Source organism: Oncorhynchus keta, chromosome 10 (genome assembly GCF_023373465.1).
Source record: "Oncorhynchus keta strain PuntledgeMale-10-30-2019 chromosome 10, Oket_V2, whole genome shotgun sequence".
NCBI classification, from domain to species: domain Eukaryota; kingdom Metazoa; phylum Chordata; class Actinopteri; order Salmoniformes; family Salmonidae; genus Oncorhynchus; species Oncorhynchus keta.
Window position 1 is genome coordinate 39,423,267 of NC_068430.1, and position 19,744 is coordinate 39,443,010.

The 19,744-nt window shown below is 42.0% G+C and overlaps 1 protein-coding gene across 3 annotated transcripts in view; it reads left to right on the forward strand.

Moving 5' to 3' along the window:
- Window positions 1–19,744, forward strand: part of LOC118388683 (nck-associated protein 5-like) — a 130,938-nt gene that overhangs the window by 36,785 nt on the left and 74,409 nt on the right. For all 3 annotated transcript variants that reach the window (XM_035778034.2, XM_035778035.2, XM_035778036.2), the window contains exon 2: window positions 16,754–16,944. The gene's annotated coding sequence lies outside the window, so the exon portion shown is untranslated. The remainder of the gene's footprint in view (window positions 1–16,753; window positions 16,945–19,744) is intronic.

Below are 19,744 nucleotides of genomic sequence, written 5' to 3' on the forward strand. Positions count from 1 at the left end.
ACCAGAGGAGAAATGTAGCTACACGTCAGTCAGAGCGCTGTCTGCTGATATGCTTGTTCGTCTGTTGTTGAGCAGAAATTATAATACGAAGCATTTTAGATCTGTGTTTACGAAATGAAGCAAGATATCTTTTTGATTTCCTTGCGTTTTTTTTCTTCTCTCAGTTCTTGGCCGGTCTGTTCCTCCTCCATCTTCTCAGAGCAGAGCAGGCTGGCTTGTTGATCTAGCGCAGTCAGACTCCACACAGACACAGCGTATCTGCTGCTCCAGAGCCCATACTTTTCATTTGAACAATGTCTCTCGTTCACATTCGCTTGTAAATGTCCAAACTCACCAAAAAATTTACCTATATATGTGTATTACTTTATGAGCTGGACTGCCTGCCTTTGTATTTGTTTTTTTTAGCTCATTAGCATATTTAGCTACCATCCTCCATGGAAATGTACTATTACTTGTGCTAATTTTGATAACAGTGTGGTAGACACCCAATGGGCTTTTGGTTCTGTTTTTGGCGCCCCCTTGTGTACTAAGCCGGTAATACCATAAATCACGGGATAAGAGAAGGACAATATGAACATCTGGATACCGCCCAACCCGACACACTGCCACCAATTTTTTTTACCCCACCCCCTGTGCCTCTAGGCTTCCTCTGTCTTATCTTTTCTATTCCTATCTCATTCTCTCTCCTTCCCCCATTATCTATGTATGGTTGCCTTGGTTCCTCATCAAAGCAGCACAGATTTAGTTTGGTAATTTTTGGGGGGTGGTTTTGTTTTTTTAGAAATATTGGGTAATTACTACCAAGAGCTGGATATAGATGACTGAAATCACTAGAGGGAGAAATCACACACACACACACACACACACACACACACACACACACACACACACACACACACACACACACACACACACACACACACACACACACACCGACACACAAAGGAATGAGTTGCCATATCTTCTTGAGACATCTCTACTAATTCATATACAATGCTGATGTCTACGCCCTTAAGAAATTAAAGCAGTCTGGCACTTACCGTTTTTGACCCATCTTGATTGTGCTTGGCCTTTGTTAATTTCCTGTTCACATTGTGACATTTTTCATTGCAACAGTCTTGTAAGTCTTGTCAAACTAAGCATTTATTATTGAACCTTTTCACCCTTTTAATTCCAACCAAACGTAAACCCCTGCTGATCTAATCAAAGTGAAACATAAATATTCTTATGCCAGATCCATATCTCCATATCTGCCAAGTCGTAACACGCCCTTCAGAAATGTTTCCTTCAATCAGATTTCAATGCTTACAGAAATTCTACGTGTTTCTAAATGAATAAAGCAATATCTCTGACCTCTGGTCGGTGTGATGTATATATGGAATGTTCTGTCTATGTCTGCATGCGGCTGTATGAAAAGGGGGTCATCTGAAAGGGCACAGTGGTATGGTAATCAAGGCCAAAGCATTCCCATAAGAAGATTACTAGCCTCTGGTTTCTCCCCCGCCTGCTCCACCGTTAATACCCACGTCTCTCTGCAAAAGGGGGTTACTGTGCTTTTTAAAACAACAGGGCTGCTAATCCAGCCCACAAGCATTCACATACTATAGATTATTACTTGCAGATGTGAGAGGGGAGCACTGTTTCTGCCTCCCTCCCTCCCTCCTCCCCCTCTCCTGCCTTCTACTCCCTGGTCAACAGTGTACAAGCGAAGGGAATGTTTGTATAGGTGTGTGCCCTGCCCTAAGAGTTGGAGGGACCAGTGGAGTGGGACAGCAGTGCAATATGGGGAGCTATATCGGATAAACACTCCTATCAGGGACAAAATCCCCTCTGATTCTGTATTTGGGGTGACATACAGACAATGATAAATCAGTGGTAGTTGTAGAAAACCATATTCAGAGCTCTTAGAGGTCACCTCTGATGTCACAGTACAAGTCTTCAACTGACAAAATGCAACTTGAGTAAAAAAAACAGTGAAAAAGCATGTACAGTACAAGGAAAATGCTTTGGTTTCTCTATCCATGTCCTGTGAATCTTCAAGATTCATAAAAGTATTGAGTGTTGTGCTTTGATTGATACTGGGTTGAGACACAATTGTTATAGAAAGAGATGGTGGGAAATGTAAGCATTTGATAGTAATCTGAAATATAGCGAATCTAGTTGAGTTTTAGGCTATGCGGTTAGAAACAATAGCTGTGTCAGGACAGCAAGCAGTTGTTTTAATGTGCGTCTGACCGTTGAGCTCCACAGTATTTTAGCCCAGATATGGCTGCTTGCTCAGAAACAACCAATTTGATCAAGTTGACTTGGCGCACGTATTCATTTGCCGTCTCCAACATACCCTTGAATGCGAGTTGAAGGGTTGTGACTAACCTTCACATGGACACCTTCACATGCTTCAGACTGTAAACACTGCAGAAGCCACATGGCTAACTGGATGTGACAGAATGTGTGTATCAGAAATGGGACAAGGTTGTGAAACCTGTGTGGGTCAGTGTATGTGTTGGTAGGGGCTAGCTCAACCAGATTGAAATGCGCTGAAGCACAGTCAATTCCCGAGTCGCAAAGACTGCCATGCAGTTGTGCCCAGCTGTCTGTCCTTCCAAGGTACTTCTTCCGCACTTTCTTGTGCTCGACTCATTCTCTCTTTCCCCTTTTGGTTTTCCCAGACTATCTATTTTTTTATAGAATGCATATGTATGTATGTATATGGTAGGCATGTACTAATGTATTACATGTGGTCATAGGGCCTCTGCATTATGACCATAACTTAATGTGGGTGGCAGTCAAAGGTGCCATATGGCATCTCATATTAGCCTAGGGAGAGTGGTAGAAGCTCTTAAAGTATTGATGAATTAAAATGGCAAAGGGTGGGGATCAGTGACAACTTGACACATGTCTCTGATGTTGCTGCAGGAATATAGGTCAGAAGCGATGCTTGAGTACTTGATCATGCATTCATTGCCTTCGGGGAAGAGAGTTGTGTTGGTGGCAGTAGGATGGAGAAGGAGAGCGACTCACATTGGTTTACCAGATGGAGAGACTGGTACTTGATAGCGAGACATTTCATGTCGTTTGTTTTTCTACAACCATGGGGAAGCAGTCAAAGCAGTAGTTATTATCATTTAGTTTGACCAGTTACACAATCGAAGGGGCGTTTCAAGTGCCACAACTGGTTTGTACACCCATTTCAGACAGTACATTTCAGACAGAAGATGTGGTAAGTTACTAGGGCTGCAGTGGTCATGACATTTTATCAGCCGGTTATTGTCATGCAAAAGCCTGCCAGTCTCACGGTAATTGACCAACTTAATTAACACGTTTAGCATCTCCAGGCCTCCTCGCATGTTCTGAAAGAGCTGCAAAATCTGGATACCTACAGATCAGCTGGGCTAGACAATCTCGACTCTCTTTCTAAAATTATCCCCCAAAATTGTTGCAACCCCTATTGCTAGCCTGTTCAACCTCTCTTTCGTATTGTCTGAGATCCCCAAAGATTGGAAAGCTGCCGCGGTCATCCCCCTCTTCAAAGGGGGAGAGCCTCTAGACCCAAACTGTTACAGACCTATATCCATTCTGTCCTGCCTTTCTAAAGTCTTTAAAGTTAACAAACAGATCAACGACCATTTCGAATCCCACCGTACCTTCTCCACTATGCAATCTGGTTTCCGAGCTGGTCATGGGTGCACCTCAGCCACGCTCAAGGTCCTAAACAATATCATAACCGCCATAGATAAAAGACAGTACTGTGCAGCCGTTTTCATCAACCTGGCAAAGGCTTTCGACTGTGTCAATCACCGCATTCTTATCAACAGACTCAATTGCCTTGGTTTCTCAAATGACTGCCTCGCCTGTTTCACCAACTATTTCTCAGAGTTCAGTGTGTCAAATTGAAGGCTGGTTGCGGACCTCTGGCAGTCTCTATGGGGGTGCCACAGGGTTCAATTCTCAGGGCTGCTCTTTTCTCTGAATATATCAATGATATCGCTCTTGCTTCTTGTGATTCTCTGATCCACCTCTACGCAGACGACACCATTCTGTATACATCTGGCCCTTCCTTGGACTCTGTGTTAACAAACCTCCAAACGAGCTTCAATGCCATGCAACTCTCCTTCCGTGGCCTCCAACTGCTCTTAAATGCTAGTAAAACTAAATGCATGCTCTTCAACCGATTGCTGCCCACCCGCCTAGCATCACAACTCTGGACGGTTCTGACTTAGAATATGTGGACAACTACAAATACCTAGGTGTCTGGTTAGACTGTAAACTCTCCTTCCAGACTCACATTAAGCATCTCCAATCCAAAATTACATCTAGAATCGGCTTCCTATTTCGCAACAAAGCCTCCTTCACTCATGCTGCCAAATATAACCTCGTAAAACAGACTATCCTACCGATCCTTGACTATGGCGATGTCATTTACAAAATAGCCTACAACACACTACTCAGACTGCATCCAATTTACTGAGTAGTGCCATCCGTTTTGTCACCAAAGCCCCATATACTACCCACCACTGCGGCTTGTATGCTCTCTTTGGCTGGCCCTCGCTACAAATCCATTGCGAAATCCACTGGCTCCAGGTCATCTATAAGTATTTGCTAGGTAAGGCCCTGCCTTATCTCAGCTCACTGGTCTGAATTGAATCTTGTCTTTGCTAATATGTCAAATGTAGTTTTGATTTAGAATGGCCCATATTCAAATGGGTAGGGGAAAAAAGACATGTCATCTGTATGCACTCAATAACGAATGGAGGCAGTGTGCTTTCCCTCTAGTCTGTTTTTCAAAGATGCCTGGTAGGCTACTTCAGTTTTATAGCAGAGCTGTGCTTAGTATGAGCAGCTGAGAAATAAATATAGGAACACTTATTGGATCAACCACTGTTTGAGGAGCATGCTCTCGCCGCTCGACAGGTGATATTCCGCCCAAACTCTGTATGCCATGGTCTCTTCAACTCTGTTCCTGCAGCTGCCCAGTGCTTCATTTGGGAAACCAAGTTACATTTGTTGGTGAACATAGATAATAACATGTTTTCGCAAACAAAAAATAATTCACTAAACTGTTGACAGTCTGTCTGTCTGCTCGAGAAAGGAATAAAGGAGAGAGAGGAGTTGATGGAAATGCATGGTGGTGAGATATTCTGTATGTCTAAAGGTAACGTGTCACCTAATTAATTATGAAAATATAAAGAATTTCCTATTACTAGGCTATTCAAAATCAAATACAAATTCACTAATTGCAGGCACCTGTAAGCTGCTCTGAAGAATCGATAAATCAACAGCAGGGCTCGCCCAGGGCTCTCTCCCAGAATCATGGATAAAAAATGTGGAGTGTAGCATAAGGTAACCAGTCCATCCAGTATGCATCATTATAATAATACAGTCCACACTTAAAGGTTATTTCTCTAATTTGTTTAATTTTGGAGTAGAGGCAAGAGTAGACCAATTATGTACCAAATACATCTTAAATCAGTTTTATGTTTTTCTGCCGTGGTTAATATGCGGTAGGCTATGTAGCACAATCGTAATTTTACTTCAGGGTTTTGCATGAGCTCTAAAATGGGTATTTTGAATTAATCATCACCTTAGAAAGCTCTGTCCATTTCATTGTTAAGCTTTGAAACAACATCCACCACGACAATGTTTTACACTCAGTTTCAACCTGCTGTTGAAGTTCTTTCTTCAACTTGATCATCACTGTGAGATTAGTTTTTTAAAAGCACTATACTGTTTTTGATGTGTTTGTGATTTTCCATAGCATTTGCATTGATGTCAGAGTGGTTAGAGGAACAATAGAGCCCCGAGTACCAGGCCATGAGGGCCTGATGATCATTAGCAAGTTGGGTATTACCAAGGCATGTCCAGAGTGCATAAAAGGAGATTACTGTGACTCAATAATCACGTGGAATTATACTGTGGTCATGACTCATTACTGCCTGCGTGGCAGTAATACGGTCACGGCAGCAGACATACAGTATATGTTACCTGTAAAAAGTACAAGGCAATGTTTATTTGACTCCCGTTCAAACAGCCTTTTATCTACCACTTTTTCTGCAGGTATATACATACCTTTTATACATATCAGTGGGTAACTGGCAAATTGAGAGGGGTGGGGATGGTGTTAAACCGTGGGGGCTGTTTCCAGTTCAAATTAGGGAACAATGGAAGTGTTAATGAATTTACCTTGAAAAAAGCAGACAACCATACACAGACACATATCTGATACCTGTATTTTGGTTACAGAGCCTGTGAAAATGCAGTAATCATGACTAGTGCCTTCAGAAAGCTTACACTCCCCTAGACTTTTTACATATTTTGTTGTTACAAAGTGGGATTTAAATGGATTTAATTGTAATTTTGTGTCAATGATCTACACACAAAAAAAATAACATTTGTATAATTTTTTTAAATTAAAAAAACACTTTCTGTTTCTTTTTAATCCTGAAAAACTCCCCAGTCCTTAACGATTACAAGCATAACCATAACATTTATTGATTTATTTAACTAGGCAAGTCGGTTAAGAACAAATTCTTATCTACAATGACAGCCTACATGTAAAGCCCCCCGAGCCAAACCCTCCCCTAACCCGGACGACACTGGGCCAATAACTATGATGCAGCCGCCACTATGCTTGAAAATATGGAGAGTGGTACTCGTTAATGTATTGGATTTGCCCCAAACAACATAACACAACACTTTGTATTCAGGACAAAAAGTGAATTGCTTTTCCACATTTTGTACAGTATTACTTTAGTGCCTTGTTGCAAACATGGTGCATGTTTTGGATAGTTTTATTCTCTACATTCTTCCTTCTTTTCACTCTGTAATATTAGGTTAGTATTGTGGAGTAACTACAATGTTGTTGATCCATCCTCCGTTTTCTCCTATCACAACCATTAAACTCCTGATTTTAAATGTTTGTTTTTTTGTCATTCTGAACTTTATCCAGAATGTTATATTTCCTTTTGTGCGACTCGAGCCATTTCCCCTCCAGCTGTTCCATTCTCCAAGTAGCCTGCTGCTACAGGTAACTGCCAAAATAAAGGAAACGCCAACAATCTCTTAATAGTCCGTTGGGCTGCCAGAACCGCTTCAATGCGCCTTGGCATAGATTCTACAAGTGTCTGGAACTTCCTGTGTGGAAGCACCCCATGCTTTCACTATAAGATTTTTTTCTTTAATGAATCTAAGGCTAAATATTTACGTCTCCCAGACCATGCCCAAATACCCTTCATTTGCATGAAGATGAGACGCCGATACAGGGGCTGAAGATTTGGGTGTTTGGTGAGAATTCGTCGGTGAGTGGATAATAACTTTTACCATCCATCCTACTGGCAAATGTGCAATCAATGGAGAATAAACTGGATGATCTCTGTTCGAGACTATCCTACCAATGGGACATTAACTGTAATATCTTATGTTTCACGTCCTCGTTCAGTCGTGGCTGAACGGGGACATAGATAATAGACAGTTATCAACAGAACAGCACACCTTTGGTAAGATGACGGGTGGTGGTCTGTCTATTTGTTAATAACAGCTAGTGCGCAATCTCTAATATTAAGGAAGTCTCAAGGTTAAAAGTACCTCATGATAAACTGGAGACCACACTATTTAACAAGAGTTTATGTATATTTTCCGTAGCTGTCTATTTACCACTACAAACCGATGCAGGCACTAAGACCGCACTCAGCGAGCTGTATAAGGCCATAAGCAAACGAGAATGCTCACCCAGAAGCGGCGCTCCTAGTGGCCAGGGACTTTAATACAGTAAAGCTTTAAATGAATTTAACCTCATTTCTACCAACATGTCACATGTGCAACTGGAGGAAAAAACCCTCTAGACCAACTTTACTCCACACACAGAGATGCGTACAAACGGTGAGGTTTTTATGTCGCCTGAGTAGCCTCGTTTCACTGCCTAAAATGAAACCATGTAATGTGAAATAATTAACATCCAATCACATTAACCATTACGGGAATTCCACTAATGGTCCGTATGTAGCCAAATGTAGCTGCTCCTCATGTTGGTATCTGTGCTGATGGCACAAAAGCCATGACAGGGAGATATAGTGGAGTGGTAACGTGCGTGCAAGCAGTTGCTCCCGTTGCCACTTGGCCACAGCTTGAAAGATGTGTTGGACACTACAGTGAAAATGGTTAACTTTGTTAAAGCAAGGCCCCTGAACTCTCGCTTATTTTCTGCTCTATGCAATGATATGGGCAGCGACCATGTAACGCTTTTACAACATACAGAAGTGCGCTGGTTATCAAGGGGCAAAGTATTGACATGTTTTTAAAAAATTGAGAGACGAGCTTAAAGTTTTCTTTATTGACAATCTTTTTCACTTGTCTGATCACTTGCATGATGACGAGTTTCTCACAAGACTGGCCTATCTGGGTGATGTTTTTTCTCATCTGAATGATCTGAATATAGGATTACATGGACTCTCCGCAACTACAGTTGAAGTCGGAAGTTTATATACACCTTAGCCGAATACATTAATCTCAGTTTTTCACAATTCCTGACATTCAATCCTAGTAAAATTTCCCTGTCTTAGGTCAGTGAGGATCACCACTTTATTTTAAGAATGTGAAATGTCAGAATAATAGTAGAGAGTGATTTATTTAAGCTTTTATTTCTTTCATCACATTCCCAGTGGGTCAGAAGTTCACATACACTCAATTAGTATTTCGTAGCATTGCCTTTAAATTGTTTAACTTGGGTCAAACGTTTTTGGGTAGCCTTCCACAAGCTTCCCACAATAAGTTGGGTGAATTTTGGCCCATTCCTCCTGACAGAGCTGATGTAACTGAGTCAGGTTTGTAGGCCTCCTTGCTCTCACACGCTTTTTCAGTTCTGCCCACAAATTCTCTATAGGATTGAGGTCAGGGCTTTATGATGGCCACTCCAATACTTTGACTTTGTTGTCATTTTTCCACAACTTTGGAAGTATGCTTGGGGTCATTGTCCATTTGGAAGACCCATTTGCGACCAGGCTTTAACTTCTTGACTGATGTCTTGAGATGTTGCTTCAATATATCCACATAATTTTTCTTTCTCATGAAGCCATCTATTTTGTGAAGTGCACCAGTCCCTCCTGCAACAATGCACCCCCACAACATGATGCTGCAACCCCCGTGCTTCACGGTTGGGATAGTGTTCTTCGGCTTGCAAGCGTCCCCCGTTTCCCTCCAAACATAACAACGGTCATTATGGCCAAACAGTTCTATTTTTGTTTCATCAGACCAGAGGACATTTCTCCAAAAAGTACCATCTTTGTCCCCATGTGCAGTTGCAAACCATAGTCGGGATTTTTAATGGTGGTTTTGGAGCAGTGGCTTCTTCCTTACTGAGCGACCTTTCAGGTTATGTTGGACTCATTTTACTGTGGATATAGATACTTTTGTACCTGTTTCCTCCGGCTTCTTCACAAGGTCCTTTGCTGTTGTTCTGGGATTAATTTGCACTTTTCGCACCGAAGTCCGTTCATCTCTAGGAGACAGAACGCGTCTCCTTTCTGAGCGGTATGATGGCTGCGTGGTTCCATGGTGTTTATACTGGCGTACTATTGTTTGTACAGATGAACATGATACCTTCAGGTGTTTGGAAATTGCTCCCAAGGATGAATAACTTGTGGAGGTCTACAATTATTTTCTGAGGTCTTGGCTGATTTCTTTTGATTTTCCCATGATGTCAAGCAAGGAGGCAGTGAGTTTAAGGTAGGCCTTGAAATACATCCACAGGTACACCTCCAATTCACTCAAATTAGGTCAATTAGCCTATCAGAAGCTTCTAAAGCCATGACATAATTTTCTTGAATTTTCTAAGCTGTTTAAAGGCACAGTCATCTTGGTGTATGTAAACTTCTGACCCACTGGAATTGTGATACAGTAAATTATAAGTGAAATAATCTGTTTGTAAACAATTGTTGGAAAAATGACTTGTGTCATGCACAAAGTAGATGTACTAACCAACTTGCCAAAACTATAGTCTGTTAACAAGAAATTTGTGGAGTGGTTGAAAATTAGTTTTAATGACTCCAACCTAAGTGTATGTAAACTTCCAACTTCAATTGTATATTCAATGTGTGGTACAAAATTGAGGCTAAGATTAAGAAGTTGCAGCTCTTCTCTGTCTGCATTAACATGGACAACCCACAGGTCTTTTCATCATTGAATATTTTTTTTGTGTGCAAAAAATGAACTCAAGCTTACGGACAATGTCAAATGTGATATAGCGAAGCACCTGAGTGTGTTGTGTGTGCGATTACGCAGGTACTTTCCCGAAACGGATGACACAAACAACTGGATTCAATATCCCTTTCATGCCCTGCCTCCAATCCACTTAACTTATCTGAACAAGAAAGCCTCATCGAAATTGCATCAAGCGGTTCTGTGAAATTGAATTTAATCAGAAGCCACTGACAGATTTCTGGATGGGGTGCGCTCAGAGTATCCTGCCTTGGCAAGTCATGCTTTTAAGACACTGATGCCCTTTGCAACCACGTACCTCTGTGAGTGGATTCTCGGCACTCACTAGCATGAAAAATAAATACAGGCACAGACTGTGTTTGGAAAATTATTTAAGACTGAGACTCTCCTATACAACCCAACATTGCAGAGTTATGTGCATGCATTCACGCACACCCTTCTCATTAACCTGTGGTGAGTTATTCACAATTTTGGGAGAACAAATAAGGTTTTATATGTAAGGTGGCTAAATAAAGAGCAAAAGGACTGATTGTTATTATTTGTGTATAAGAGCTCTTTGTCACTTCCCACAAGCGAGGGTTGTTGACATTTTTTTTGCCTGGAGGCGCAAGAGGCATTCAACTTTGACCCTGTTGTTGTGAGCATTGTCCTGGTAACCTGAGTGACCACACTGCTTTCATTTCTTCACATTGTTTACTCCATGTGTAACTCTGTGTTGTCTGTTCACACTGCTATGCTTTATCTTGGCCAGGTCGCAGTTGCAAATGAGAACTTGTTCTCAACTAGCCTACCTGGTTAAATAAAGGTGAAATAAAAAAATAAAAAATAAACATTAACAACAGCAATGGCCTAAACTCAAAGGCAAGCATGATAGTCGTGTGTGTGATTTGTCACATGTGCAACTGGAGGAAAAAACCCTCTAGACCACCTTTACTCTACATACAGAGATATACGTACAATGCTCTTCCTCGCCCTAAATTTTGGAAAATCTGACCATAATTATATCTTTTGGATTCAGCAATAACTCATCCCACAGTAATTTTAGAATGCATTGTTTGGAATTATAATGACCCAACCGAAGCCGGGCGGGGTTTCCACTTTGCCGCCTCGCTCAATTAGAGCATGTCTCTTTTTGTGTTTTATTGCTGGCACTGTACAGATGTAAAATCTTAAATTGAGCCAGTTTGCTACAGGAAATGTGGATTATAAGTAATGGCCAAACATTTTTCATTTGGGCAAATCAAGTCTGACATTTTAAAGTGGAAACTACAAATTTAGAAGCCTTTTAAAAATCTTGAATACACTACAAGTTTGCATTTCCTGCCGCAACAAGAGTGATCAAATTAAGATCCCACATCTGGAGTCACACAAGAAAAATGTTGTCATTATTCAACTCACGTCGGCAAGCACTATAGCCTCTTTGCCTGACCATATTGCTTCACTCTGGGAGATGTCACCAGTATCAGAGGCTAGCAAGCACCTAAATACAACACAGTTGCACTGGTCATTTGCAATGGCTTGCCATTACGTTAGCTCATTGGCATGTCACGGTGACATCCAGATGGTGGCTAATACTACAAGTTATTTCTCCCTCACCCATCGAAATTAGCAACTTTATTTGACTAGTTCCATGCTGCTGTTTCCAGCTAGCTAGCATAAACTAGCTTACGGGGAAGGGCTCATCAGGATGACAGAATCCATTAGCTTCCACTCAACTCTCGCTGTGCGACATACTTTGTCAATTTGTGTACCAGTTGTGTCCGTATAGCCTCTCCCTGCTAGTATACAGTCACTGCTCTGCCGGTCCCGTCCTTCCAACTTCCTCACTCTACTTTTTTCACCCGCCTGCTTCTGGTGAGTTGTTTGCTTATACTTGTAAATAATTTGTAAATAATTACCTTGTAATGTCTTAATTTTCCTCTTATGATGAATAAAAAGTTGTCTACAGTTAGATACTTTTGGTCATGTAGTGTATGTGGACACCTGCTCATTGAACATCTCATTACACAATCATGGGCATTAACTTCTTATGGCTGCAGGGGCAGTATTGAGTAGCTTGGATGAAAGGTGCCCAGATTAAACAGCCTGCTCCTCAGTCCCAGTTGCTCATATATGCATATTATTATTAGTATTGGATAGAAAACACTCTGACGTTTCTAAAACTGTTTGACTGATGTCTGTGATTATAACAGAACTCATATGGCAGGCAAAAACCTGAAGATCCAAACAGGAAGTGAGAAATCTGAGGTTGGTCGATTTTCAACCCAGCCCCTGTTGAATACACAGTGGGATATTGGTTATGTTGAACTTCTAGGCTTCCACTAGATGTCAACAGTCTTTAGAAACTTGAATGAGGCTTCTACTGTGATGTGGGGCTGGATGAGAGCTCTTTGAGTCAGTGGTCTGGCAGAGAGCCAGGACCTGGTCATGCGCATTACACATGAAAGCGACCTGCGTTCCATGGCTTTTCTATAGACAATGGAATTCTCCGGTTGGAACGTTATTGAAGATTTATGATAAAAAGATTGATTCTATACTTAGTTTGAAATGTTTCTATGACCTGTAATAGAACTTTTTGAAGTTTTCATCCGATGTTCGGCTGGACCTGCACGAGCGTTTGGATTTGTGTACCTAACTCCCTAACAAAAGTATCTACTTGGACATAAATAATGGACATTATCAAACAAATCAAACATTTATTGTGGAACTAGGATTCCTGGGAGTGTATTCTGATGAAGATCATCAAAGGTAAGGGAATATTTATAATGTTATTTCTGGTTTCTGTTGACTCCTCTCTTTGGCTGGAAAAATGGCTGTTTTTTTCTGTGAGTTGGTGGTCACCTAACATAAACATTTGTGGTCCTTTAGCTGTAAAGCCTATTTGAAATTGGAATGTGGTGGGATTAACAACAAGATTACCTTTAAAACGGTATAAGATACATACATGTATGTTTGAGGAATTTTAATTATGAGATTTCTGTTGTTTTGAATTTGGCGCCCTGCACTTTCACTGGCCGTTGTCATATCGATCCCGTTAACGGGATTGCAGCCCTAAGAAGTTTTAATATGGAGTTGGTGCCCCCCTTTCTGCCATAACAGCCTCCACTCTTCTGGGAAGGCTCTCCACTAGATGTTGGAACATTGTTGTGAGGACTTGCTTCCATTTAGCCATGAGAATTATTGATGTCTGGCACAGATGTTGGTCGATTAGACCTGGATCGCAGTCAGCATTCCAATTAATCCCAAAAGTGTTCAATGGGGTTGAGGTCAGGGCTCTGTGCATACCAGTTAAGTTCTTCCACACCGATCTCGACAAACCATTTCTGTATGGACCTGGCTGTGTGCACCGGGTCATTGTCATGCTGAAATAGGAAAGGGCCTTCCCCAAACTGTTGCCACAAAATTGGAACCACAGAAACGTCTAGAATGTCATTGTATGCTGTTGCGTTAAGATTTCCTTCATTGGAACTAAGGGGCCTAGCCTGAACCATGAAATACAGCCCCACACCATTATTTCTCCTCCATCAAACTTTACAGTTGGCACTATGCAGATAGCGTTCTCCAAACGGACTGCCAGATGTTGAAGCGTGATTCATCACTCCAACAACAGCATGCCAGCAACACATGGCAACCCAACATGGTAGCAACACAACATGGCAGCAGCACAACATGGTACCAGCACATAACATGGTACAAACATTATTAGGCACAGACAGCAGCACAAAGGGCAAGAAGGTAGAGACAACAATGCATCATGCGACGCAGCCACAACCGTCCGTAAGATGCCGCGTGCTTTACACCATTCAAGCCCACGCTTGGCATTGCGCATGGTGTGTGGCTGCTCGGCGATGGAAACCCATTTCATGAAGCTCCCAAAGAACAGTTCATGTACTGACGTTGCTTACAGAGGCAGTTTGTAACTCGGTAGTGAGTGTTGCAACCTAGGACAGACAATTTTTACGCGCTACGCGCTTCTGTGAGCTTGTGTAGCCTGCAACTTCGCGACTGAGCCTAGACGTTTCCACTTCACAAGAACAGCCATTAAAGTTTACCAGGGCAGTTCTAGCAGGGCAGACTGCCAATGTTTGTCAATGGAGATTTATGTCCAGTTCATGTCTCAATTGTCTCAAGGCTTAAAAATCCCCCTTCATCTACACTGATTCTGGCACTTCTTTGAACCTCCAGATGAGCTTCAATGCCACACAACTCTCCATCCTTGGCCTCCAACTGCTCTTAAATGCAAGTTAAACTAAATGCATTCCATTCAACCAATCGCTGTCCGCGCCTTCCCATCCGCCCAGTATCTTTACTCTGGCTGGTTCTGACTTAGAATATGTGGACAACTACAAATACCTAGGTGTCTGGTTAGACTGTAAACTCTCCTTCCAGACTCACATTAAGCATCTCTAATCCAAAATTAAATCTAGAATCGTCTTCCTATTTTGAAACAAAGCCTCCTTCACTCATGCTGCCAAACATACCCTTGTAAAACGGACTATCCTACCGATCCTTGACTTCTGCGATGTAATTTACAAAATAGCCTCCAACACTCTACTCAGCAAATTGGATGCAGTCTATTACAGTGCCATCCATTTTCTCACCAAAGCCCCATATACTACCCACCACTGCGACCTGTATGCTCTCGTTGGCTGGCCCTCGCTTCATATTCGTTTCCAAACCCACTGGCTCCATGTCATCTATGAGTCTTTGCTAGGTAAAGCCCCTCCTTATCTCAGCTCACTGGTTACCATAGAAGCACCCACCCGTAGCACGTGCTCCAGCAGGTATATTTCACTGGTCACCCCCAAAGCCAATTTCTCCTTTGGCCGTCTTTCCTTCCAGTTCTCTGCTGCCAATGACTGGAACTAATTGCAAAAATCACTGAAGTTGGAGTCTCATATCTTCCTCACTAACTTTAAGCGTCAGCTGTCAGAGCAGCTCACAGATCATTGCACCTGTACATAGCCCATCTGTAAATAGCCCATCCAACTACCTCATCCCCATATAATTTTTTTTCTCTCCTTTGCACCCCAGTATCTCTACTTGCACATTCATCTTCTGCACATCTATCACTCCAGTGATTAATTGCTAAATTGTAATTACTTCGCCACCATGGCCTATTTATTGCCTTACCTCCCTTATCTTACCTCATTTGCACACACTGTATATAATTTTTTTCCCCCGATTGTGTTATTGACTATGTGTAACTCTGTGTTGTTGTTTGTGTTGCTTTGCTTTATCTTGGCCAGGTTGCAGTTGTAAATGAGAACTTGTTCTCAACTGGCCCACTTGGTTAAATAAAGGTGAAATATATATATATATTTTTTAAAGTGGATTTAACATGCGACACTAATAAGGGATGATAGCTTTCATCTATATTCACGTGGCCAGTCTGTCATGTAAAGAGCAGGTGTTCCTAATGTTTGTACACTCAGTGTAAGTCTTTAGGTGGCCTTTGTTTTTCCATGTTTTCTACCCCCTACTCCTTTCAGATATACAAAAAGCTGGTTAAAAAAAAGGTAAATTAGTGGTATTGTCTTCCGGATGTTTCTCATGGGAAACGTGTGGAGCGAGGCAAAGCAACATTCAGGAGTTTAATCAAATCTTTAGGCCAGATGTAAAACTAGACTTGGAGGGCATAAAGGTTGCTAACTGTGGACCATGTATTTTTTTTTTTTGGGGGGGGGGGGTCTTTTCCTCTCAGGGTTCAGCTGGACACTGGCTTGATGGGTCAGCCAGAAGGCCACATGCCAGCTAGCTCCTGTGTCTTGTAAGTTGGGTTCCTGGTCAAAGGTCTTGACTTGTCATGACCAGGGTGAACCTTTTTAGTTTTTAATTACATGCTTCAGATTGGAGACGGATGGTGGTATCACCCTTTAGTTTACTGACGCTGCAGAAGACTGTTGGGCATTAGTTACTGGTAGAGAGATACACGAGCTTCGTGTTCAAAGGGTACCCATAGGTTGTTGTTGTGATTTCCCCCCCCCCGCAATGGTCTAAATCCAGAAGGCTCACACTCTGTTGACATGTTCAGGCTGAGGCAAGGTGTGCTGGTCATGTTTCCCAATTAGCTTACAGATGGTATAGGTTATGTAATGTTTTTGTATTGACTTTACTTAAACAGGAAATGTATAGAAGATATTGATCAGCTGAGCAGTGTGGTGTTAAATTAAATGAGCTGACTGATGCTGCAGGCTATGTCACTTCTTTGCCTAAGAAAGCACAAAGAGGAGGAAATGAAATCTTCAAAGATAAATTCCAAACCACTGTTAAAAGATGGCATTTCCATATCCTTGTGCAATGGCTCCTCGACCTGTCTATCTTGGACGTGATGGAAATGTATCAGCTGTGAAAACATTATAGCCTGAGGTATCAGAAACTTCCGTACCAAGAAGTGATTGTGTCACCATTGAATATGCTACATTTCTATAAATTCTGATGCCAGCAGGATGCCTACTGCCTCACTTATTGGGGCAAAAATTGTAAATGCGCATTCTTCATGAATTCGCCATCGTAACTTATCCATCTCTGTCTTTGTTAACAGGATTCTTACCCTCCATCTTCCCTTATCTCTGGTGATTCAACGTGGTATAATGTGATACAGGAACATCAGTGGCGCCAGTGAGATAAAGCATGGGATTGCCCCCCGGAGACAGGAACCACACTCCTATTCCTGAGGTTGAGGTCCCTGGCCCCAGAGGGCCACATGATAGACAGCTGGAAGCGAGCTCTGAGGTGAGTGGACTCATTTTGACTATTTGGTCTGTGTCACTGATATCTGCAGTGCTAGACTGTTAAAAAAGAATACACTTTACAGTTTCTATTACGTTAGATTGCAAATAGTTGTTGTGGTATTACACACCTGCTGGTGATTGTCACCATCCAATGAGCAGCGCCTCATCAATATTGGTCAATATTGGGGATGTACAGGTAACAGCCAAACATAGTTTTAGAGATTCTCTGGTACTTTTGTATGCTTTTTAGCCAGTAGTTCTGAAAGTAGCACTCTCGAGCCAAAAGTGATCCCCAAAAATGGAGTACTACGTCACGTGCAGATTTGTGGAACACGTCATTGCACTCTCTCCCACTCTGCTGTGTGTGCATGATGTGCCTCATGCTAGCTGTCACTCAAATGGCGAGGGGCAGAAGCTCATTGGTTGAACTCTAATTGCTATGGGGCTGGCCGACGTGGGGGGAAATGTAGGGAAAATGGCGCAGCACAGCTTCCAGAAAGAAGTCGCTTTCAAACTAGGGATTTTGTGGCCAATTGAGGTAAAACAGTAATTCTGCTCATAGATTATGCACAATGTATGAACTACACATTGACACATCCAGCCCAAAGCGGGAGGTTTAAAAAATATTTTGTAGTTGCCAAAGTTCCAGAGCATGTTTAATAGGGTGTTGGGCCAGAACAGCTTCAATGCACCTTGGAATACAGTAGCTATAAATGGGGACATGCAATTTTTACTTCATATGTCATAAAGTGACTTGATCAACTATTTTGCTATTTGTTGAAATTAAGGTTAAGAAGGATTGCGAGGGGAGCATTTTACAGCTAATATTGAGAAGGAACTTCCCCTAGCTAGCTTATGTTGACCATTAGAATTAGCCAGTCTAACGTCTGCACCATGACCTTGAGTACGTCCAGCTAATGACTTTCCATTGGTGTCGGTTACAACAGTGGGTCATGCCCGAGATTTGAGTGTCACAGTGCTACAGGCTTAGCTGGATTAGACCCCCCCCCCCTCCAAGCTCCTGTTGAGCTTGGAGATTTAGTGGTCACTGACTGAGCCCCTCCATTGCGTCTCCATTGAGGCTGGCTTGTACAGGAGAAAGTGAATGTAGTCGTCTGTCCACTGTGTCCAGGGTCAGTCCCGCCACCATGGCACAGGGGAAGAGTGGGGAAAGCAAGGGGCTTCTCTGGAGTGAACCAATGCCAAAAGGAGAGCAAGATTAAGTGAGTGATAGTGCTGGGAAGTGAAGAAAGGGAACGAAAGAGGGGGTAATAGAGAGGCCATCTGTTGATTTTTAATTATTTTCAATGTGAGATTCTCCTTGATGAATTATTCAAGTCTTCATCAAAAGGCAGTTTTTTTCTCTCCTTTCTTCATCTTTGGCTTTATTTGCTCCTTTCTCTTCGTCTTTCTTTTAGGAGTGTATTATTTCTCTCGGCGGTTTACTCTCCCATGTAAATTAATGGACGCTATTGACGTCAAACAGCACTTCTGCTGCGGTTGTAATCTGCTGTGAGATTATTTAAATGCATGAGAGGAGGTTGTCTGGTTGTGGAAACTCTGTTTTATCAGTGCGGCGGTCTATTTCTGGCACTATTGTTAAATTACTTTTTTAAATTTCCCTTTGATTTTGTATACATCGCTGTGCAGGAACTTATCCACTCGACTGTCTATTTGTCTCAGTAGTTCATGAATATGGTTTCAATCCATTCTTGGAATTCATGCCGAGTTCTTGGTTTTCAGTCAACGGAGGTTATACTGTATCACCACATGATTTCAACAATGTTTTTTTCACTGTTTTGGAAAAGAGATACAACTACAGCAGAGTCCATTACCCGTTTTCCTTACCAGTTGTGACTGGTATAAAGTGATATTTAGACAAATGTATCTTGTCTTAGGGACTCATTTTGGGACCAGGTGCACAAACATCACTGACACTTGCAGACACACATGCTCGCTAACAACTGCTAGCCCCCCAGGATGTCAAACATTCCAATGGAGAGAGGGAATGGGTGGGGGCATACCGGGGATAATGATGACCAATATCCCTCTTCACAAAAAGATGTAGGCTGGGTGACCTAATGGGCTATGAATTCAAAACTCTTTACTTGACTACCACACTGTCAAGTTGGCTTCTGTGGACATTGGTTAGATATAGTTCAGTCTGTTGGTAGTCTAATATAAGTTCTCTAAACCTAGGCAAAAAAATATTACCACGAAAGACTAAGAAAGGAACAGTCTTGCTAGTTATCAGACCTCCAGGATATTATTACTTTCACAACCAGATCTCATTAGAAGTGTCTACTCTATATGAAACTGTGCTCTGATTCTCCATAATGGCTGTCCCTGTGGGACACACTGTGAGCCCCTGGAGGGTCCCTGTAGCACATATGCTACTCTTACTGTGTGGGTGTTCATAAAGATTAACGACATATGACAACTGATCTCACATTCCACAAATCTCTGGGGACAAGTGTGTATAATGTGTAAGCATGGGTTTCTGAGTTTATGCACTATGAGGGGGGAGTTGAGGTGTGTGTGCCTATATCACTTTGGGCGACCCGATCAGATTCACATAGAAATGTGAGTTATAGCTCTGTCATTCTCATTGAAAGCAAGTCTAAGATGGCACCATACTGGATGGCTGTCGTTTTGTAAGCTCCGACCCAACTTATTATTTTGTTGTTTATTTTAATTTTATTTTCACAATGTATGCTATTATTTCTTACAACCGACAATACCTTTTGAACATCCGATCTGCAGTTACTTACCCCAATTCCGGCTTCTACTTCAACTCATCT